Source organism: Microcaecilia unicolor, chromosome 5 (assembly GCF_901765095.1).
Source record: "Microcaecilia unicolor chromosome 5, aMicUni1.1, whole genome shotgun sequence".
NCBI lineage: Eukaryota > Metazoa > Chordata > Amphibia > Gymnophiona > Siphonopidae > Microcaecilia > Microcaecilia unicolor.
Genome location: NC_044035.1, coordinates 127,302,844 through 127,326,867, shown reverse-complemented (window position 1 = coordinate 127,326,867; position 24,024 = coordinate 127,302,844).

Here is a 24,024-nt window from a genome sequence, read left to right as displayed (position 1 = left end):
TTTCAAAACGTACAAAGAGTAGGGAACACTCAATGAAATTACATGGAAATACTTTTCACTCAAAGAATAGTTAAGCTCTGGAATTCATTGCCAGAGGATGTGGTAACAGTGATTAGCATATCTGGATTTAAAAAAGGTTTGGACAAGTTCCTAGAGGAAAAGTCCATAGTCTATTATTGAGATGGACACGGGGAAGTCACTGCTTGCACTGGGTTTGGTAGCATGGAATGTTGCTACTATTTGAGTTTTTGCTAAGGAATTTGTGACCTGGATTGGTCACTGTTGGAAGCAGGATACTGGGCTAGATGGACCTTTGGTCTGACCCAGGATGGCTATTCTTATGTTTGTATGTTTATTTATTTATTTATTGCATTTGTATCCCACATTTTCCCACCTCTTTGCAGGCTCAATGTGGCTTACAATACATCATGAGTGATGGAAATATATTAGAAAATAGACATTTAGTGTTATGTTCTCTTGCTCTGGTATGTGAGAAATAGTCCAGGAAGGCATGAGCCCCTTATTTTCCACATACCTTATATCAGCTGGATCTCTGCTTACAAAGGAAATAACCACATTTTCCATAACTATATTGCCCACATAGCATACAGTTAAAACTCCCAAAGCTTTGTGCCATGCCTCAATTAGTTTTTTTTCAGTTTTTTAACATTATAATTTCATCAGCATCATAAACTTCAGTATAATATTACAACCAGAAAAGCTAAATAGTAGTGAAGTTGAGCATGAAACTGTTGCCATAACAACATACCATTTCATTTTATTTCATTAATTTCATTATTTTGCCCATCCTCCCAACAAGCTCAGGATGGTTCTATTACTAAACTTTGAATTAGATTGCACTAGAATAATGTTCTCTCCCAAATACTTATTCTTGCAGTTATATCCACTTACTTAATGTTATAATCTATTTCTGATTGTCTTTTAATAGCTTGCCTAATTAAATTATCCAAATTCAAAATATACAAAAATGGTTTATTTCTTTGCCCAGAGGCAATACATATCAAGTGCATTTTTTTCTGTTATGCTTATAAGTTTAATCTTTGTTCTCCTTCCTTCTTCACATTATTGATACCAACTGCAGGAAAATAAGCTGATTTTAAACATTTACTTATATATTTTTATGCTAAAAGACATAGGGCCTCGTTTACTAAACCATGCAAGTGATTCCCTGAATGGCAAATGTGATGCAGTCCATGGGTTGCCTCGCAATTGCCATGCAGGAATCGCTAGCACAGTTTAGTAAAAAAAAAAAAAAAAAGAAACATAGTGAAAAATGTGTAGTTCTTTAGAGTGTACCTTGTTGCCTTGGGTGATGACCAATACAGTATGGATTACTTTTGCCTTGCATTCTCCATTAAGAATGGGTAGTGTTTGGACCACTCTTAGACACAGTACTGCCAGCACAGCTCTTGGTCTCACTGAGATACACAAGCCCCCTCACTGCATTAAGGTTGTGGTCTGCAAAATGGATTATTATAATTATTATTACTATTATTTTACTTTCTTATTGTTTTATAATTTGCAAGATGTTTATTGCATATAGTTAATTTCAGATATTCTCCCAGTATGATGGATCAATTTTCTTTTGACACTAGATTACTATCCAATAAACAGAAAAGTTATAAAAGAAACGAGCATCCTCAAGTCTTGTTAAAAAACATATAACAAAATGCAACTAATATCCAGCCCTAAAACTAACAGCAGAATGGACACGACACAAAGGGGTCCTTTTACAAAGCTGCAGTAGAATTGACTTTATCGTGGCCTTAAACAGGTCTTTCTCGCATGCTAAGGCCATTCCTACCACACCCAGAAAATGGTTGATTTTCCATTTTCTGAATTAATGACCATGTGCTACTGCTGCCATTAGCACGTGGCCATTAATAAAAATTAGCATGTGAGCTCTTACCACCACCTCTTTTGTAAGCGGTAAGGGCTCAGGCACTAATCCTATACTAATCAGCTAGTGTATGGCAATGCTGATGAGCTAAATGATTAGCGCAGAAATGCCTACTCTCAGCCTCCCAGACATGCCCCCTTGGCCAAAAATAAATCAAACTCATAGCACATGCACATTAAAAACTTACCATGTGACGCCTCAGCGCACCCCGCGGTAAGCCCTTTTAAGCTGCGGTAAGCTTAATAAAAGGACATCTAAATGAGGTGACAAGCATTAAATGGTTAACAGAAGTAATCAAATCAAAAAATAAGTTAAACAAGATTTCTATCTCTTTTCTTACAATGTTGTTTCTGGTGAACTTTCTAATTTTCTGTCTCTTTGCTGCACTGGGTATTGCTGTCAGCTGAATTAGCTGTGGAAAAAGAAAAATTACCGCTTTTTATTCAGTCTTTTCCACCATATGTATTCTTCCAAACAGTAATTGCTACTAAAACAGGGTATAGCTTTTCATTGTGCCATGCTTTGACAGCTATGCACATATTATTCTATGTTTATTGACAGATGTATTTATTTATTTAATGTTATTGTCACTAATTCTAAAAAGATCTATATTCAAAAGCATGCAGTGATGGTTATCTTGGCCACAATGTTGGGGACTTTCAATGTGACTCTGGGTAGTTTAAATACATTTTGTTATTTTTGTGCAATAATTCTATGGCCAGCATCACCAATTTATTGTTGTTGCACACATATTTTCTTGGAAAGAAGGGTAAATTTACTGCTAGTGGCAGATTGAGACATTGTTTCTTGAAAAGAAGACACCAGTGACCTGGGAATATAAGGGCAATTCTACTTCTAGTACAAACAACAATGAATGTTTAAGAATTTACCTGTGGTTGCATCATGATCAAAAAGACTGAGATGCGAGGTATACTTTTATTTTACTCATGTTTTGGGCACATTAGCTTTTCTTGAAATGTATTTGTCCAATGTGTTATAATTCTTCTACTTATTTTACTACTTGCTAATAGATTGCTACAATTGATATACATGTTACTTAAGTGCCTTAAGACAAAGCAACAAGGGCCCAGATGCACTAAACGTTTTTGCTTGTTAAATGAGCCTTTAACGAAGAATTTTCTACCCGTTGGATGCACTAAAGCCCATTTTCCGACGATGGTAGCAGCTAACGAAAACGGAATGCAGATGAGTAATTAGTCTACAAATCCTATTGAAATGACATGCACTAACATTTTCCGATTAGTTTAACGCAGGAAAAGTGAATAAAACACCGTGAAATCTAACGAGAGGTCTGTACCTCTTGTTAGGGCTGTCCGCTAAAAATTTCAATGTAAAAACAAACAAAAAAAAACGGGGGGGGGGCGAAAATGCGCGTCAGGGGCATCCTTTATTGATGACCCAGGTCGCCGCTGCTCCCCTCTCCTGTCTACACCAATATAAAAGTACAAAAAAAAAAGGATCGAGAGGGGGGCAAGGGCGCTCATCCGGACCATCCTGTATGAACTGCCTTGCCCCCCCCCCCGCTGCTCCCCGCTTTCCGCCGCTTCCCCCCCACGAGAAAGCGAAATTTTAGTAGCCCCGGTCCCCCTCCCTTCCTGTTCCTCTGTTTTGCCAAAGCTCCGACTCCCGTAATTCCTCCACCCCGTGCCCCACCCCCGCCGCCCCCCCTGAGGTCGACTACGCCGCTCCCCCCTCCACCGAGACCCCCCTCTGTATTACGGGCCCGAGCAGCGCCTCTCACTTCTTTCTGAAGGCGCTGCAAGGGCAGGAAGAAGATCTGTTGCATCTGTTGTTGGTCGCAGAGTCTTGATGACGTCTCTTCTTCCCTGGCCTAGGCCATCCTCCTTCTGACGTAGGTAACCTACGTAGGCTACTTACGTCAGAAGGAGGCGGGCCTAAGCCAGGGAAGAAGAGACGTCATGAAGACTCTACGACCAACAACAGATGCAACAGATCTTTTTCCTGCCCATGCAGCGCCTTCAGAAAGAAGTAAGAGGCGCTGCTCGGGCCCGTAATACGGAGGGGGGGCTCGGTGGAGGGGGGGAGCGGTGTAGTCGACCTCAGGGGGGGTGGCAGGGGTGGGGCACAGGGTGGAGGAATGACGGGAGGCGGAGCTTTGGCAAAACAGAGGAACAGGAAGGGAGGGGGACCGGGGCTACTAAAATTTCACTTTTTCTTGGGGGGGAGTGGCGGAAGGCGTGGAGCAGTGGGGGGGGGGGCAAGGCCGTCCATACAGGACGCTCCGGATGAGCGCCCTTGCCCCCCTCCCGATCCTTTTTTTTTGTACTTTTATATTGGTGCAGACTGGGTAGCCACGTGTATGTGTTGTGGCTTTTTTGTTTGCTTGTTTTGACGTTTGCAGCATGCGCAGAGCAGCCAGCATAACGCTTGGCTGCTCTGCGCATGCTTTAGGGGCCGTTTAACGATGGGGATAGCGAATGTGTGATACATCCTTCTTTTCAATACCGCACCGAACATTTCTGAAGCGTTTTTTTTGAACATTCTTTCTTTTTTCATATTCATTAAGCACTTTTACGATTTTGATTTTTTAACGTTTGGTTGATGTATCTGGGCCAAGGTTCCTTGTTTCTTTATTCCACCCACCCCAGACACATTCCTTAATTTATAGTCTGTTATTCTAATTAAAAGGTCATTTTAGTAAACTGTGGCAAAACGTGACCCTAGTGCACCCTTGCATGGGTCTTTCCAAATGTACTAAAACCATTTGTACTGCAGCTGTAAAATGGCCTATTTTCAATTTTTTTTGTTTTGTATTAATGGCCATGATCTAATATTGAGAACAAGTAAGGAGAGGAGAGCCTCATGGGTATATAACAGCAAGAAAAGTAGAGAGGTACTGTAAACAAGAATTCCAAGGAGTAAAACTAAAATCATTTAATGACAAATCTCTGTTCCATGTGTTGAAATGACTCAACACAGCTGTGTTTCAACAACAATGCCTTCATCGAGTCTATCAAAATATGTGATGTGACGCCATTCACTCTAGTGATTTATACACTGAGCAACCGTTGTGCTCCCGTGCTGTTTATTTGAGTTAATGACTATTGTTATTATTATCCATAAGGATCACTTACGTTCTCAGTTTGGTTTTATGGTTGACAGACTTCTGACGAAGGCACTGTTGCCAAACCATAGGCATGTTGAGTCATTTCAACATGTGGAACAGAGACTTTTAAATAAATGATTTTACTTTTACTCTTTGGAATCCATGCTCTAATGCTACCATTAGTGCATGGCCATATTTTAAGAAGTACTTACTGTCACCCATTTTGTAGGTGATAAGGGCTCAAGTGGCATCCCTGTGCTAACCATTTAGCATGCGGTAAAATAGATGTGCTAGCTGGTTACTGCGCAAATGTCCACTCTCTGCCCATGACATGCCCCCTCAAAAATATTTTTTAGGGGGCAATTATCATGTGCATGTTTGGAAGATACAGGAGGATACCTAAGTGTGTTCCACGGTACTCCATTTTTAGCTGAACCAGGCACATGCTAGCACCTCACACAGCTTAATAAAAGGACTCCTAAGAGGAGAAAAGGATATTTTTTTAATCACAGGGGATATTCATAAGAAAATAATTAGCCTTTTGCAACAGATTAATGCTAGGTAATTGAGAAGCAAACATAAAATGATATAAATTATACCTAATAATCGTATGGGACTTTATATTAGTCAAACTATTGCAACTTCATTAGCAACTTTAAACAACTCAACAGCTCATCGATACTAAGATGCAGAGTTCAGCAGCAAGATTGTGACCACTCAGTGTTTTACACTGATTACTACATCAATCATTATTTTCCAATGGATAAGAAATAATGCGTGTGAACTCAGTAACTCTTGGGTCTGAAACAATGAGTCCAATATCTAGAGGCTAGAATAGCATACTTGGAAGAGCTGAGAAAGCCAGAAAGGTATATAAAGATCTTCAGAGACATGGTAGAAGAGCCCCATCACCAATCTAGTAGCTTCTCTAATGCCTTAGATAAGAAAGGTCAAACAGGAAGTGATCCTGCAGACAGGACCTGCCTTCAAAGTGATATAATATTATCTCACACTTAGAATGTGTCTCCAGGTGTGTATGCCCAGGAGGGAAGGGTTAGGATGCCCATTATGGTTGGTGATTCAGTCATTAGGAATGTAGATATCTGGATGAATATTCAGCATGAGGATTGCTTGATAACTTACCTGCCTGGTGTGAAGATGGTAGACATCATGCATCATCACACTGACGTCTGATGCTATGGATCCTGGGCATCAAGTAACAAATGGTCTGCAAGACTCAGCTGTGTCTGCTACATGACCTGTTCAGAAAAGACAGAGAGAGGGATGGCATTGTATGTTAAAGATAATATTAAAGCCACTTAATTGCAGGACCTAGAGGGTAAGGAAGTGGCACTGTGGGTCAATCTAGAAAGAGGGAATGGAACATGTATTTACGTTTGTGTGATATACAAGCCTCCTTCATAGACAGAAGTGGAAAGAACTTTAATTGAAGACATCCAAAATATAGCTGTGAAAGAGGAAGTACTACTAATATGTGATTTTAATATGCCAGATGTTGATTGGTGTATCCCTATTGCTGGGTCTTCTAGAAATAAGGAGATTCTGGATTCTCTACAGGGGGAACTATGCTAGCAGTTAGTAAGGGAATTCATGTGGGATGGGGTTATACTGGACTTAGTGCTTAAGAATGGAGAGAGTGCTTCTGATACTATAGTTGGTGATCATCTGGCATCCAGTGATCACCAGGTGGTGTGGTTTAATATTAAGACAGCTGTGGAGGGAGTTCATTCAAAAGTGAAGGTTTTCAAAAAAATCCCTAATTTTGTTTAGATAGGGGATTACCTCAAGGAGTTATTAGCTGGAAAAGAACATCTGATCAGCAATGACCCAGTGTTGTTGGGAATGGGAAGGAAGACTAATAGTGAATACCCAGGGGATGTCCCAGTTGGGTCTTGCATTGAATTGTTATGTTCATGACACAATAAAGATATTTCTAAAAAAAATAGTGAATGAAAGTAAGTGTTTGCTGTCTGACTGTATGTGTAGAGAAAAAAATATTTCTGAGAAGTTTGGAAGATCACATATTGATCATAAAAACTATCAGAGCTCATGAAATCTACAAACTGCACAGCATAAGAAGAAAAATCCTTGCTGTGGACCCTGATGAAGGCAGAATAGTCAAAACATGGCCTGTGTTGGATCAAGCTATCAGCTTCTGCTTTTGTTTGTGGAATAAACCTTTATCCTGTTGAAGTCAAGTTGCCAAGAGTATTTTGCTATCTGAAGAAAATTTTTGTCTTTTTCCAGTTTGCATTGGGTTTGTGGCATCTTACACTCCTGTGGTGTTTCTGACCCCCGATGCAGGCATTTGCCAAAACATGGGCCATGTTGGGTCTTTGAATAAACATTGCTTCCTCTGATTTCTGACTCTGCCTTGTGGTTCTGTCTGTGACCTGATACAGATTCTCTACCTTACAACATTTTGTATTTTTATAACTTCTGATTTACTTACTTTGAATAAATGCACAGGAGGCAGGACTCTTTCAATTGAATGGAAGTTGTGGAATGAGAGGGCATAAGATGAAGCTGAAGGAGGATAGACTTAAATGTAATCTAAGGAAATATTTATTTATAGAAAGGGTGTTGGATGTGTGAAACGACCTCCCAGTGGTAGTGGAGATGAGGACTGTATCTGAATTCAGGAAAGCATGGGACAGGTATTTGGGATCTCTTAGATGGAAGGAGAGATAGCAGATGATATGAATGGGCAGATTGAATGGGCCATAGTCCTTTATCAGCTGTCATTTTCTATATTTCTTTTTCTATGTTTAAAGCAATAGGGCTGGATGATATGCATTTGAGGGTACTGAAGGAATTTAGGGAAGTTCTAGAGGCTCCACTAACTGACCTTTACAATACTTCTCTAGGGTTGGGAGTGATCCTGGAGAACTGGAGAAGGGCAGGTATGGTCCCTCTCCACAGAAGTGGAAATACAGAAGAGGTTGGGAACTACAGGCTAGTAAGTCTGATTTCTGTGGTATGTAAATTAAAGGAAATACTTTTAAAACAGTGACGTTTCTGAAATCCAATGAATTTCAGGACTTGAGGTAGCATGGTTTCACTAGAGGCAGGACTTATCAGACAAATCTGATTAATTTCTTTAACTGCGTGACCTTAGTCATGGTTTGACATAGATATCGAATAAAGGCAGTAGTAAATGGCTCTCACTCTGAGGAAGGGGATGATATCAGTGGCGTGCCACAAGATTTGGTTCTCGGGCCTGTTCTTTTCAACATTTTTATAAGCAGTATTGAAGAAGAGCAGTCTGGTAAGGTTTTCCTCTTTGTGGATAATATCAAAATCTTCAATAAAACAGACACCTCTGATGGTTTGGATACATTGAGGAAAGACATAGCAAAGCTTGAAGAATGTTTGAAATTAGTGACAACATCCAGAATTTGCTGGAAAAAGCGATGAAACAATGGACAGCAATGTTGTTAGTAAATGGACAAGAAGTGGGAAATGTGAACATCAGAAAGGAAATATTCTAAGGGAATTCACTGTCACTCTTGCTATTCAACATTGTTTTGATCCCCTTAACCTGCATCTTGTACAAAACAAAATTAGTCTATGAGGTGTTGAAACAGAGTGAAAAAATTTCCCACTTACTGTATATGGATAATGTAAAGTTTTAAGGAAATCAGAAAGTTAAAATTGAATTACTGCTAAACACAACAAGAATTTACATTGAGACTTAAAGATGGATTTTGGTTTGAAAAGTCTGTGATGATCTATATAAGGAAGGGCAAAATTGAGAAACAGAAGATGAAAATGATAAAGTGGATGGGACGACTTCCTTATGAGGAAAGGCTAAAGTGACTAGGGCTCTTCAGCTTGGGAAAAGATGGCTGAGGGGAGATATGATAGAGGTCTATAAAATAATGAGTGGAGTGGAACAGGTAGACGTGAAGTGTATGTTTACTCTTTTAAAAATACTTGGACTAGGAGGTATGCAATAAAGCTACAAAGTAGTAAATTTAAAACGAATCAGAGAAAATGTTTCTTCACTCAACATGTAATTAAACTCTGGAATTCGTTGACAGAGAATGTGGTAAAGGCAGTTAGCTTAATGGGGTTTAAAAAAAAGATTTGGGCGGCTTCCTAAAGGAAACGTCCATAGACCATTATTAAAATGGACTTGGGGAAAATCCACTGCTTATTTCTGGGATATCCAAACTACAAAACTGAGTATAGTAGAGTTTTGTTCAACAGGTTCATTGTGTTAATTATGACTATTTTAAAGTCTATTAACAGGAATGTATCGACCATTTATCTTGGTAAACCCTTTTGGTGATGGATGTAATCATCGACTGACCCCCTCCTGCCTTAATAAAGATTTTTACTTTTTTTGTTCTTATGTTCACAATGTCATAATTTTAAACTTCTTGCACTTATATACGCATGTCTGCTTCCTATCACAATCAGCTTCCTGCTGATGTCTTAAATCAGGCTGTGTGTGCAGTGCCACGGGTATATTACACACACAGCAGGCAAATAAGACCCAAATAAACCCCATCAGTCAGAAATAGGCTGGGGCCCACATATGGCCTGGCACCGAATATCTGAGGCTAATTTAACTGGCCATGGTCAGTGTTTTAAAAAATCACTAACCACTGCTGGCTGAATATTGGGAGGATGGAGTTTAAGAGGCTACTGAATCTGTTAGCTCCCAATTAACAAGTTCCTTCTAGGACAGCATTTATTAGTAGTGATCCTCAGCTTGTATAATCAGTTCTAGGTCTGTGAGATGAATAAGACAGAGGGTAGTAGCATGCATTCCATAGCAACATACTGGTGCTATGAACATAGCATACTGGTGACAGCTGGATGAAGCAGGGTCTTGCTGTGGGTATAGTAGAGTGTACCAGGAATAGAGCACAGGTATGTGGCTATGTTGCTTTCTTGATGACAAATGATATTGCCATCCTTATCTTGGTTGAAATAAGGAGGAATGGTAACTAGGCTGAAGAAGCTTCCTGGTTACTTTGAAACAGATGATAGGAATAGCACGGTGAAGGAGAGGAGGCTCTTATAGGAACCCCTTTTACAAAGCAGTGATAAGTCCAAGCGAGCTTACCGCTCGCTAAACTGGAAGTATCACCGGGCTCCCACAACACACCTGACGGTAATCGGGCAGTGCTGCATGCTGCCCGGTTACTGCTGGTTTAGCACAGGAGCCCTTACCGCCACTTCAATGGATGGCGGTAATGGCTCCCCCCAATATGGCCGCTCGGCAAGTGCTTTACTTGCCACACAGCCATTTTCTGCAGAAAAGAAAGACCTACCCTACATCAGTGGTAAAAGGGGGCCTCGGCGCCTGTCAAAAACAGTGCAGGTCTTTTGCTGCAGCTTGGTAAAAGGGGCCCATGGTGTCTGATACTGCACCTGAAAGTAAATGACTTCCTAGACCTCTGAAGAAATGGAAATGGCAGTCCTATCCTGAAGATACTGTTCAATATGTACTGAAAAATAGCAGGGTATTTTTATGATTGTGTGAAGGTATTGTCATCCTTGAAATATAGTTAAAAGGTTTTTGGCAGTGATGGGGATTGACACCAGAATTGTCAGCACTGATGGACTTGTTACAGCTGGAACTGCAAAAAAAAGTTTGAAATTCCTCTCTAAGGATGATGCTTACATGTTTGCCTTCCTGTTTGAGCCACAAGTGAAAGGGAGTATTGTCTCCAGTGAAAATCATAGATTTTTGGGAGGGATGAACTGCCTATTAAGGTAGAGGAAAAGGAGCATTAGAGTCAGAGGTGTAATAGAGCAAAGAGTAAGCTGCTACCATAGGGCCCTTACCTGGCAGTAATCAGCAGTTGGTGCATGTTGCACACTTACCACCCGGTTAGCATGTGAGACCTTACCACTAAGTCAATTGGTGGCATTAAGGTCTCAGGCAGAAAATGAACGTGTGCTGTCCATTTTCCAGCACATTAAAAAAGTCCCTTTTTTCCAGGCGCACTCAGGAAATGGACAAGTGCGCGTCCAAAACACACTCCTACACCAGCACAGGCCATTTTTGGGTACGCCTTAGTAACAGTGCCCCTCAATGAAGTAAAACCCTGTCTTTCAGATCCCAGTTTTATTAATTAAGACTGGGATTACAGGCATCAAAACTTCCCTATTTTGGAAATGAAAGATAATTAGAGTCCCTAACTATAAAAACCTTTCCTGGAACTGTTTGTCCCTATGCTAGAGAGCTATCCACTTTGCAGTACTTCTATCACACCACATTAAAAGTTGTAAGCAAAAAAAAAAAAATTAACATGTACCACAGTTATTCCCACTGCAGCAGTTTGAATCTTTAAACTGTAACTCACACTATCAGGCTTTAATTTGGTTCACCAGCCATAGGCCTGACTTCACTGACTTGGGCCTGACCATGAACCTCAATCCAGACAATCTCACAATATACAATTTTATGAACTTTTCTCACTCACTTAAATTCATCAGACTCTCTCAGTTAGCTATATTTTGCTCAATAACCTCTCAGTCAGACTTTTCAGCTAACAGCTGCACAATTTTAAAAGGAAAAAGAAACCTTATATTGTCCCAAAACTAGCTTCCACTTAGTTAAGCTGGTCACTCACCAGTCACAGTGACTCAGTAAAAAAAGACAGTGCTGTACTCCTAAAATTCCTTATTCTTAAACAGACCATCCACCTGCACTTCCACACACACACACACACTCAGATCCACAGCTTTTCTGAGAAACAGCTACTCCAGGCATTTCCAGGGTGACAGTGAATCTGATGACATCAGAGCGTGCCCAACACCAATCAGAAGCATGCACCTAAGGACATTCTATTTTGCAACTGTGGTCTACTTTTAATTTTAGTGCACAGCCATTTACTGCCCCATTGAAAAATGCCTTTTTTCCTAGTCAATGGTAAAAAAAACATGGCCCAGCGTGCGTCAAAAACACGTGCCTACACTACCGGAGGCCACATTTTACCACAGCCTAGTAAAAGGACCCCTTGGTGCCCACTGAATCCTCTTCATACAGTAATTCACATTTTGTGAAATATCTAACATATCTCCAGAAACAGAGTAAGCGGAGTTAAGATAGAGAATAATGGGATTAATTTAAAGAAAGTTAAATGTGGAGTCAGAAAGGCTGCATGGATATGATCTCAGCTAGGGTAGGAGTGGAAAAGCAAGAATCATTGCTTGTGATGACTTAAGTTTCTGTCAGGTTCAAAAAATCTGGAGTCATTTTTAACCAAAACAAAGTTACAATTTTTGGGGTGTTTTAGAGGGTGAGTGTGAGAGGGATGAGGAGCCATGCTCCTTGTTATTACTAATATCAATCCAAAGTATTTAAACAAAACCATATCAAGGGCAGAGAACAAATTATGTGAAGAAAGATATTATATTCAATATAATTTTTATCTTTTCTTACAAAATAACAAAGTCCAACTTTTAATCCTGTCAGATATAAAACTTGTTTCAAAGAATTTTCTGTTTAAACAGACCTCTCTGCATCAATGCAGTTCCCTGAATCAGTACAAAAGGTGCTCTAATATAAAGGTCTCTGTTAGAACAATTTTAGAATTCTTTGGTTTGTTCAGCTCTTTAACATTCTTTGTTATGACTTTCAAATGGTTCACTGTGGAGCAAAAAAAAAAAAAAGAAAATATCTGAAATAGTCACAATAGAAGTGCTAATCAAAAATATCCATATTTGTGCAAACTCCCGGGTTAGATTATTTATTTATTTATTTATTTATTTATTTATTACGCATAATGAGTAACATCAATAATTATTGCCTAAAGAAAAAGTACATACAATAATTTGTATTTTCCTTTCTACTGCTAGTAGTTTTGGCAAACACAACATATATAGACAGAGATAGCAAAAAGAGCTGAAACAGCTGATAATGGATAGCCCAAAAAGGTATTTTCAGAGCTCTCTCCCCCAGATTTTGAAAGCCACAAACGCTACATATTCTGACATCCATCGCCACCCCACATACAGGTATATAGTCTCATACTCACATAACCATGTGCATCCCAAACATATTCAAACATGGAGCCACATACATAATCACTCCAGTTCAATGTATACCGCTACTCATTTCCCACACAAACACATACATACATATACAAAACCCCTATGTCTGCACACACCTATTCCCACTCACATAACTCCAGCCATTTTCAGAACTCATATAAGTTATCTACAGACAAACCTCACATATAGACAAAAAAGAGAACACAAAATATAATTCAGCCATGCCACCTGTCACACCCCTTTTCCGTCCCCTGTTACACCCCACCGCACCACACTATACCCCTGCACCACAGTGTCACCTTGACTTCCCTCCAAAAAAGCCAGATCCCCTCTCTCTTCACCATGTAGGTCCCTTCCCCAATCTTTTTTCCAGCCTCCCTCCAGCCACCTTTTTTTTGCAGCTCTCTCCCTCCACCCATATGACTCTACTCACATCCCCTCCCCCCCTCCTTTACCTTATTGTTGTACCCTGGTGGTGTAGTGGCCTCTTCATGGCAGGTAAGAGCCCCCTCTTTCCTGCCCGGCACTGCCACAGACCTCTTGCTCCCGACACTGATTCAAAATGACTACCGAGAGTTCAAGCCAAGGAAGCAGTCACCTCAAAAGTGTGTGTGTTGTGTGTGTGTGTGATGAAAGAGTTTATGATTGTGGTGTGTAGCCATAAGCGGTCAGTTGTTCATCTGTTTGGGGAAGCTAAGATGGATGGGTGGTGGTGGGGCCTGATTAAATTTAGATATTAAATATGCATCACCTGCCAAACCTTAACATGGCAAGAAAATTAAACAGTACAAACTTCATCTGTAGTGTGTCCAAATTACAAGGGAGCATGTTGGGGGAGGAATTAGGGTGTTCCATAATGGAACAAAACCAAAATGTCCAGGACTAACACTAAGACATTTTGGTCTAGACCTGTTTTAATAACAACTAAGACACAAAAAGTGCCCTAAATGACCACTGGAGGAATATTGGAATGAGCCTCCTTACTCCCTCAGGGGTCACTGACACCCTCCCACCCACCCCAAAGATGGGGAAAAAAACAGTACATAGGAGCTAGAGAATGACACGGGGACACACAGTAACTGCGGAGATGGGGACGGGGACAGAGCTTGTGGGGCGGGGCAGGATAGATCCCATGGGGACGGGAAGAGGATAGGGACAGAGCTCACAGTGATGGGAACAGAGCCCACGGTGACAGGGACAAACTTTGTCCCTGTGTCATTTTCTACTTTGAAGTCTGTTAATGAACTGGACTGTTATTTATATTTATGTTTGAGTGATGCAGACAACAATATTTTGATTTTTTGGAAAAACAAGCAAACATGCTGGTCACAACTAGCAAAATTTGCATAGGGGATCCTGTGCAATCCTGCTACCAGCACATCTTCTAAGAAGACATCTTCTATTGCAGGAAGGCCTGTGGAAGACAGGAAAGCTAGACTGAATCCTGAGATTATTGATAACTTATTATTCATTCACAGATTTAAAAATCATGACAGTGCTTCATTGGGCATATTTCTCCCCCATTAGGGCATACAGAACGGGTTGTATTTTGTACCCCTGGACATTTTAACAGGGTGGATTAGGATTCCTTGGGACTAACACGGCTACCACACTCCTCTACTTGGGGTAGTAGAAATCGGCTATTGTTAGGTTTGGAAGGGTAGAGGGTGATGGTGAGGAGGATTATTGTAGCTGCTCGCTGTTATTATTGTTTTCTATTTGTAATTTATATAGAAAAGTTGCACAGCGTATTGTTCCTTTTTATACTTTTAATAAAAAGATTTAACTATAAAATCATAAGTGGAGGAGTGGCCTAGTGGTTAGGGTGGTGGACTCTGGTCCTCTGGAACTGAGGAACTGAGTTTGATTCCCACTTCAGGCACAGCTCCTTGTGACTCTGGGCAAGTCACTTAACCCTCTGTTGCCCCAGGTACAAATAAGTACCTGTATATGTAAGCCACATTGAGCCTGCCATGAGTGGGAAAGCGTGGGGTACAAATGTAACTAAAATAAAAAAAATAAGTGTTTGAGGCTTCTGCAGATGAGAACAGAGCCCATGGGGATGGGGACAGAACCTGCAGGGATAGAGACAGGGCCTGTGAGGATGGGGCAGGGATGGAGACAGAACCTGCGGGGATGGGGTGGGGATGGAGACAGAACCCATGGGGTCAGGGCAGGAACGGGGACAAACTTTATCCCTGTGTTATTCTCTAATAGGAACATGTATAACAGCCACAGATGTTATGGTCAGTACTATCGGAGCAGCAAGCAGGTCCCTGGAATACCCAGGTAGTTGGTGCAGTGCACTGTGGAGAAGGGGACCCAGGCACATAATCCACTCTCTGTTCAACTTGTGGTGGAAAATATCAGCCCCAAAACCGATCAAGAACCTACTCTGACCACATATAGGTGAGACCTGCAGCCATAAGGGCTATTGTAGTCATGTATAGTTGGGTATAGTAAGTTTTAGGTTTTAGAGGACTAAGCATACAGTATAAGGAGGTAACAGTGAAAAGTGTACCTGGGAGCTTTTATTTGAAGTGTTCACTGCAGTGCCCCCTAGGGTCTCCACTTCTGTGTTGGGATGTCTGTGTGGATAGTCTACTAAGAATGCTGGCTCCTACATCCCAATGGCTTAATTTTGTGTGTTTTTTACTTGGACTTTTTTTTTTTTGGGGGGGGGGGGGGGGGGGGGGGATGGACCGAAAAGATAAATGCACAGAACACAAAAAACATCTAGCAAGTGGCCATTTTTGAAAAAAAAAAAAAAAAGATTCAAAAATGGCAGTATTTGCTATTCAGATTCTGGACATTTGGAGCAAAACGTCCAAAGTTGGACTTAGACGTCATATTGAAAATGCACCTCTTAGTATTTATAGATGGTGTTTCCTCCTCAATGGAGGCCTGAAGTCAGTCTGCCTCTCTTCTTTCTTACACATCCCACTTGCCCTCAGCCAACACACCTATGGAAAAAATTCAACTGTATTTAAAGATCCCTCGAGAGGTAGTATGATAATTTAACCCTAAAACCTTGTCTGATGTTATGACAAACCAAAATTATATTAACGTTTTGATGCCACCTCAGTAAGACCAACATAAAATCCTTCCTTTGAAAAACATTATACTCAAACTTGTACAAAAACACACTCAGAACCTTGATGCACTAGCTCCCGAGACTTAAACAGCAACAACCTCTTGCGTGATAAGGCAGCATTATAAATATTACACCGGCCACTAAAACACTAATACACTACCTAGTGAAAACAAAACAAACAGGACTGCAACAAGGTCTCTACACAGATACTACATGCTAGCAGAATACCGCACCTTGGTCACACGTGAAAAACACAGACAGTCAAATATGACACAAGGGACCAGGGATCAATAAGAGATATGAACGCAAAAACTTGAAATGGAACCTTAAGAAGTCAGACTTGGCATAGAACAAGACTAAAGAAATTGAAAATGAAATTAAAAAATATTAGAGAAGCATATTTCCAAAAGCTGACATATTCCAATTTATAAATTTGGAATAAAATACTTTTTCTACCTTTGTTGTCTGAGTATTTTATTTTTCTGTTTGCTTTGGTCCCAGTCTCTCCTTTTTGCATTTCCCTGTCTTTGCAATGACTTCTGTCAATTTATCATTTCTTCTCCCTCCAAGTCCATCATCCTCCTCCTGCATCATTATCTATCATATCCAACATTTCCCCTCTGTGTCTCTGTCCCTCTTCTTCCTCCATTTTCAGCATCTGCCCTCTCAGTGTCCCTATTCTCTCCTTACATTCAACATTTCCCCTATGTGATTCTGTCTTGCCCCATCCAGCATTCCCCCTTCTGTGTCCCTATACCTCCATTGTGATCAGAATTGCCCCTCAGTGTCACTATTCCCCCCCCCCCCCCATCGAGCATTGCCATTGTATGTCTCTATTTCTTCTCCCTCCATACCTAGCATCTCTTCTCTGTCTCCCTGCCCCTATGATCCCTCCATGTCCAGCTCCCTGCCCCTATGCTCCTTCAATGCCCAGCATCTCTTCTCTGTCTCCCTATCTCCTTCCTCATTCTTCCTTTCTTACCACATCCCCCCCCCCTCATGGCTAGTATCTTTTCCTCTCTCTTCCCCCTTCACAATTCAGTATAGCTCTGTCACGAAACACCTAGCCACCTGCCTGTTGTTACCCCGCGGCAACTTAGAGAGTCTATCCCTAGCACAGCTCAGGTCTGCCTGCACCTGCTGCTTGTGGTATACACTAGCATCCTCCTCCCACCGACTGGGTCACAAATGCCTCTGGGTGAGTCTCCCACTCTCCAATTATCCCCAGTGATTTCTAGGTTGCTGGAGTCACACTCCTAGTGGTCCCACAGTTTCCAGAAAGCACTCACAGACCCAACACACAAACCACCAGGATTTGGCAAACAATAGCAAGTAACTGAAATATGGATCAATTATAACACTAACTAAACATCTAAATACTGTCTAAACAGTACCTGGGAAGATCAGGATATATAATTCACCGGACCTCAACAAAGAGAACAAGAGAAAGGGAATGGGACTTGATATTCTATCTTTCTGTGGTTTTTTTACAACTACATTCAAAGCAGTTCACATAGTATACACAGGTATTAATTTGTACCTGGAGCAACAGAGGGTTAAGTAACATGTCCAGAGTCACAAGGAGTTGTAGTGGGTATTGAAGTGGAGGAGTGGCCTAGTGGTTAGGGTGGACTTTGGTCCTGGGGAACTGAGGAACTGAGTTCAATTCCCACTTCAGGCACAGGCAGCTCCTTGTGACTCTGGGCAAGTCATTTAACTCTTCATTGCCCCATGTAAGCCGCATTGAGCCTGCCATGAGTGAGAAAGTGTGGGGTACAAATGTAACAAAAAAAAATATTGAACCCAGTTCCCCAGGATCAAAGTCCATTGCACTAACCAATAGGCTGCTTTCTCTTTCTTCCTGGCTAAGACTGAAGGCAAAATCAGTACACTCTAAAGGAAATGAGCTCCTGGGTCAATCAGAGCGCAGTCAATAAGTTTTGAATGTATACTGCTACTTGCTTCCTGCTTGTGTTAAAGAAAAAGAACATTCAAAGTTTCCTATAACAGCTTTACAGTAAAGACACATCACCTGCTAGCCAAATAAGAGAAATACACTTCAGACATAATTAAAGCAGGAAAATATCCAGTATATTTTACAGGCTTAAAACACACTGGGGCCTTTTTACTAAGGTGAGCCTAAAAAAGCCCTGCGCTGGCATAGGCGTGTGTTTTGGATGTGCGCTGGCCCATTTCCTCAGCAAGCCTGGAAAAAAGGCTTCTTTTTGTGCCGGAAAATGGACGTGGGGCAAAATTAAAACCAGTGCGCGTCCATTTTTGGCCTGAGACCTTACCGCCACCCACGGACTTAGTGTTAAGGTGTTATGCGCTAACTGTGTAGTAAGCGTTCAACATGCGTCAACTGCTGATTACTGTCAGGTAAGTGCCACATGGTAGAAAATAGAAAATATATTCTTCCACGTATTTTGGGCGTGTCAAAAATAGAATTACTTCCCAGTGCATGCGGTAGCCGGGCGGTAATGCCAATTTGATGCACGTTGGATATGCATAGCTATGCGCCTTAGTAAAAGGGCCCCACTGTTTCTTCACAAGCTTCCTCCTGGGTCTCCAGTATGTCTCCCCCTATCTTCCATCCAGAATCTTTCCCAATTTCTTCCCCTTCCCAGTCTGCTCTGTCTGTCTGTCTGTCTGCCTCTCTCTCTCTCACACACACAAACACACACACTTACACAGAGCCATACCTGTCCTCTCCCAAACACATAATGCTGTCAGCCTACTTTGACACACACCAATTTCCACACAAAGACCTGTCTGCTTACATGGATTTGGTGACAATGATAATTCAAGGCTTCTGAAAAATATAAATCCCTGAGACACCAGAAAAGTGTTAGTGTGGAAACAGTGTCAGATCACTGTGGATAATCTGAAATACTTATTGATGTTTGCAGCACTACGGTCTATTGAATTATTAAGATATGATTCACATTTTTTGTTAAAAAAAACCTTTTAAAAATGTTATAATTTTGATATTTCAAGGACAGTTTTTTTTAAAGGAGTTGTGAGGGAGTGAGTGGTATAGCATCAGGTTTCCCTGGGAACACTTCCTCACTGGTGTTGAAGTTGAGCTACCTTACAACAGGTGGCACTAACATGCTGAGTAAGAGGGGCAGGGCTCAGGTAGGGAGGTGGTTAAATGCCATAGGGCAGAACAGATCAGGGAGACCCCAAAGGAAGAGGTCTGCATAATGGGAGGCCCAAAGTCAAGAAGACTGCAAGGGGGAGACCCCAAGTGCAGAGGTCTTCTGAAGGGAGGTCCTGAAGGAAGGAATCCTTTTAGGATGTTGGCTGGGCTGCAGTACTTGTGGGAAGTCCCATGCAAGCGAGTAGTAGTCCTAGCTCAGAGGTTTGCCCCTGGCATTAAGAAATAGACACTCGTGGATTGCATGAGAAGAAACAGAAGATTGCCAAGGTAAAAGGTTGCCTTTATTTATTTATTTATTAAGAACCTGGTCATGGGTGTCCGCCTGGATTTTTGTGTGAATAATTTGAAGTGTGCTGAAGAGTAGGGTTACCATACGTCCGGATTTCCCCGGACATGTCCTCTTTTTGAGGGCATGTCCGGGGCGTCCGGCGGATTTTGCCCCCGCCCACGTTTGTCCGGATTTCTGGACAAACGTGGGCGCGGGTGCGGGCAGGCGCGTGCGTGCGGTGGGCGTGTGGGCGGGCGATCGGCGCGTGGTCTCCCGTCCCCTCCCCTCCCCTTCCTTACCATGTTCCCTGGTGGTCTAGTGACGTCTTCGGGGCAGGAAAGAGCCCCCTCTTTCCTGCCCGGAGCGCTGCCTCCCCTGTCTATCATCCTTCTCGGTCTGGCTGGGGATTCAAAATGGCCGCCGAGAGTTGAACTCTCACGAGGCCGCTTCAACTCTCGGTGGCCATTTTGAATCCCCAGCCATACCGAGGAGGATGCAGCAGGCAAGGGCAGGCAGCGCTCCGGGCAGGAAAGAGGGGGCTCTTTCCTGCCCCGAAGAGAAGACGCTACTAGACCACCAGGGCTAGACAGTAAGTGAGGGGGGGTATGTGATGGGGGGGAGGGGACTATGTGACGGGGGGGGGGATAGGGGCGGAACCCGGACCTGAAGGGGGGCGTGGCAGGGGCGGGGCATGAGGCGGGGCGGGGGCGGGGTAGGGGGCGTGGCATGTGTCCTCTTTTTCAGAGGACACAAAATGGTAACCCTACTGAAGAGGCCTGGCAAGACAGAGTTGTTAAGATATGTGGAAATTATTGTCAACGTGGTTGTTGCCCATGGTTGAGCCTGAATCCGTGCCAGAAACAGACCGTGCTACTTTGTTTGCTTATTAATAAAGCTCTTCTTTTGGCTTACACTACACCCAGCCTGTGTCTGTTAGGGTTCCATGCCTGTCCATCAGCCACAGTGCCACAGAGGTTTTTTAGACTATGATGGACTGTTAAGGTAGATTGACAGCAACTTGATGTTAAACAAAGTCTGAGGTCTTTCATCCTTTCTAAATAGTAAAAAATTGTTTATGGTACCTTTTTAGTGGATAATTTTTGCTTTTGATTACACTGTTTCCACAGCCATTTTTTTTTTACATTTTGTGGCTCACAGGGGCCCATTTACTAAGCTGCACAGGTGCTTACACGCGTCCTACATATGTCAATTTTGAACTACCACCAAGCTACCGTGTGACCCAGGCAGTAATTTTGTTTTTTTAATGCGTATCCGCTGCATGCGCTGAAAATGTTTCCGGTATGCGGTTGTAACTGGGTGCTGATGATTACCACCTGGGTAATGAGTGCGACCCTACTGCTGTCAATGGGTGTCAGTAAGGTCTCAGGCCCAAAATGGACACATGACAATTTTCATTTTGCCTTTTTTTGCAGGTATGCTGAAAAATGGACCAACATGCGTCCAATACATGCGTCTAAACAGTGCAGGCCATTTTTCAGCACACCTTAGTAAAAGGACACCACAGTTAGGCAGGCAAACATGGTGCCCCATTATGTAATTCTTTCCACATTTTCATATGTTAGTATATCAATGAGCATAGGTGGTTAACTTTTAACAAGGATTCACACAGCTCACAATTAATTTTTAGGGGAAAGCATATTAGAATTTCAAACCACCAATTTACATTAAAAGCTAGTTGTCAGAAATCCCAGGCTTTTCTGTTTTTATTACTGCAAATGTGCCAATTTTCCCCTTTTTACATCTCATTTAAATTTCTGCATCTTCCTTTGGGAACAATGACTTGAAAATCCACTAGATAAAAACTAATTTTTCATGTTCCATGCTTTTCTACTCTTTATTTCAATGTGCCAGTTGGTACATTTGCCTTAATTATTTCAGAAATAAATGTGTGCCTAAGGTACATACAGCATTAAGACCTTGAGAGAGTTACCCTGGTGAGATCTCACTCAGCTAGATTGCTATTACAAACCAAGGAGTCAAGTGGAGCAAAGGACCTTCATAGAACTATTTATGGAAAAATTACTTAGTGGTGAAACAGTTTGTATTTGACAGATTCTGTTTCTTTTCCTTTTATAATAATATATTTTAAAAATTATTGTAAGTCTGAGAAAGATACATAAGGGGAGGGGAAGGCAAAATCATACTATCCATATTGCTGCAAACCCCATGAGTTCTTTTCACCTATGGGGTTCGTACTCTAATAATTGAAGCTAAGCTATGTAATAGTTTTTGATGATTACACCTGGAAAAATTACCAGCAGGGATTTGCACTTGCTTTCTCTGCTGATAATTTTTCTACTAGGAACCACAGGCATAATTCTATTATATAAAATTATGTGCCCCTGGGAATAAGTCTGTGCAATGGAGGCACAATGGCCCACCTTTTACAATGACATGGGTAATTTTGCCTGCATTGAAGGTGGCTAATTTTCAAATCATTTCTTTCCACACATACATTTTTTTTTTACCCATAGAGCTTTCAAAATGTTCCTCGGGGGGTCCTAAGGGCCAGTTGATTTGGTTGTGTCCTTTGGAGCCACTAGAGAGAAATATACTATTGCAACCACTACCCATACTTATGGTTTCTATAGTGCTACTAGATGTATGCCAAGCTGTATATGGAAATAAATGAAGCAGATTAGTGGTAAACCCAAACAACTCTATACTGCAGGCACAGCCCCTTTCACTTCGAATGGGCTGTGTCAGCATTACTGCGCTCAGTCGCTAGTGCGGCTTAGTAAACATGGAGGATAGAGAGGCATTTTTGATATGATGTCTAAGTACAAATTGAGATGTTTTACAGAAAGTGTGAAGAAAAAACCATCTAGCTCACAGCCATAATCGAATCAGAAAAATGTTTACATTTCTGGTTCGATTATGGCTTTGAGCTCTTAGATCTGTTTGTATCTTATTAAGCAGTACCTGTATACCCCTTTAATGTTATGCCTCAAAGCAAGAGGTGTTCGTAGGGAATATAACTTTGACTGGGGATTAAAGTATGGCTTTTATTTAACTTACATTAATATATAGATAAATTAACAAATTTAATTAAGGTCTGATTAAAGAAATATGTAGAAATTTACAATCCTTGGGGCCCATTAAAAAGGCATGCCAAAAAGTGGCCTGCAATAGTGTGGGCGTGTGTATTGAACACGTGCTGGACCATTTCTCCAGTGATTCTGGAAAATGGGGGGGGGAGGGGGGTTGGGGGGGTGGGAAATGGACATGCAGCAAAATGAAAACCAGCACATGTCTATTTATGGCCTGAGCCCTTAACGCCATCATTTGACTTAGTGGTAAGGGCTCATGCATTACCCATGCAGCAACCGTCCAGTGCACTCCAACTGCCGATTACCGCTGGGAATGCTCCCATAGTAGAAAATAGAAAATTATTTTCTATTGTGTGTTTTCAGCCCACGCCAAACTCGGAATTACCACCAGGTGCATGCACTAGCCAGGCAGTAATGCCAGTTTTTCATGTAGGCCCTTAAGCACCTTTGTATAAGAGCCCCCCCCCCCCCCCCATGTTTCAGTAAGATATTATGTTTCATGTTTCCACACAGAGTCAAACCACATACTGTATTTACTCTAGCTTACCTCTTGTTTGGTGAATTGCTTTTAGCTCCTAGCCACTACTCAATTGCCCTCCCCCTTGTCCCTTCTTTCCTTCTCACCTTTACTTTCCTCACCCATAACTGTCTCGTCTGTCTGTATTATTTAGATTGTAAGCTCTTTTGAGCAGGGACTTTCTCTCTTTATGTCAGGTGTTCAGCACTGCGTGCATCTGGTAGCGCTATACAAATGCTAATAATAATAATAATAATAATAATTGACTTAAGCTTTGCTAGCTGCTGTCAGGCCAGTATTGCTCCAAAAGGATTCTGATTTAAAAACAGAATTTCACTGTAGCAACATTCCTGATATTAACTAAATTTAAATAGAAATTTCTTACCTTTGTCTAGGGAGAGATCCTTGCTCCCATCTTTGGTGAGATATCTTTCTCCATGCACATCTTTCCAGGCCCTCTGCTGAACTGAAGACCACCTTTTTTTCACATACTCCAACTCTCTCTCTCACTTTTACTTTATCACTCTCCTGTCCTGTCATTGGCTGTTCACAGGCTAACATGGAAGTAATGGAGTTCTGTGTGGTCCAGTTTTAATAAGGATTAAATCATATGGATTGGTTTTATGATACAAAGGCCTAGTCAGCATATACATACATAACCTGTTCTCTGATAGGCCCATCAAAGGGGAGGCTCCGGAGAGATTCTTTTGTATTTGTGGTTTATGTTTAAAATTATGATTGTTATCCGCTCAGAATTGTAAATGATGTGGGCTAGAAATTTTAAAATACTTAAATAAATAAATCTCCCTCTGACCACCTTCATGGGCAGGCATAATTGTCTGAGATCATCGTGACCCTACTGACC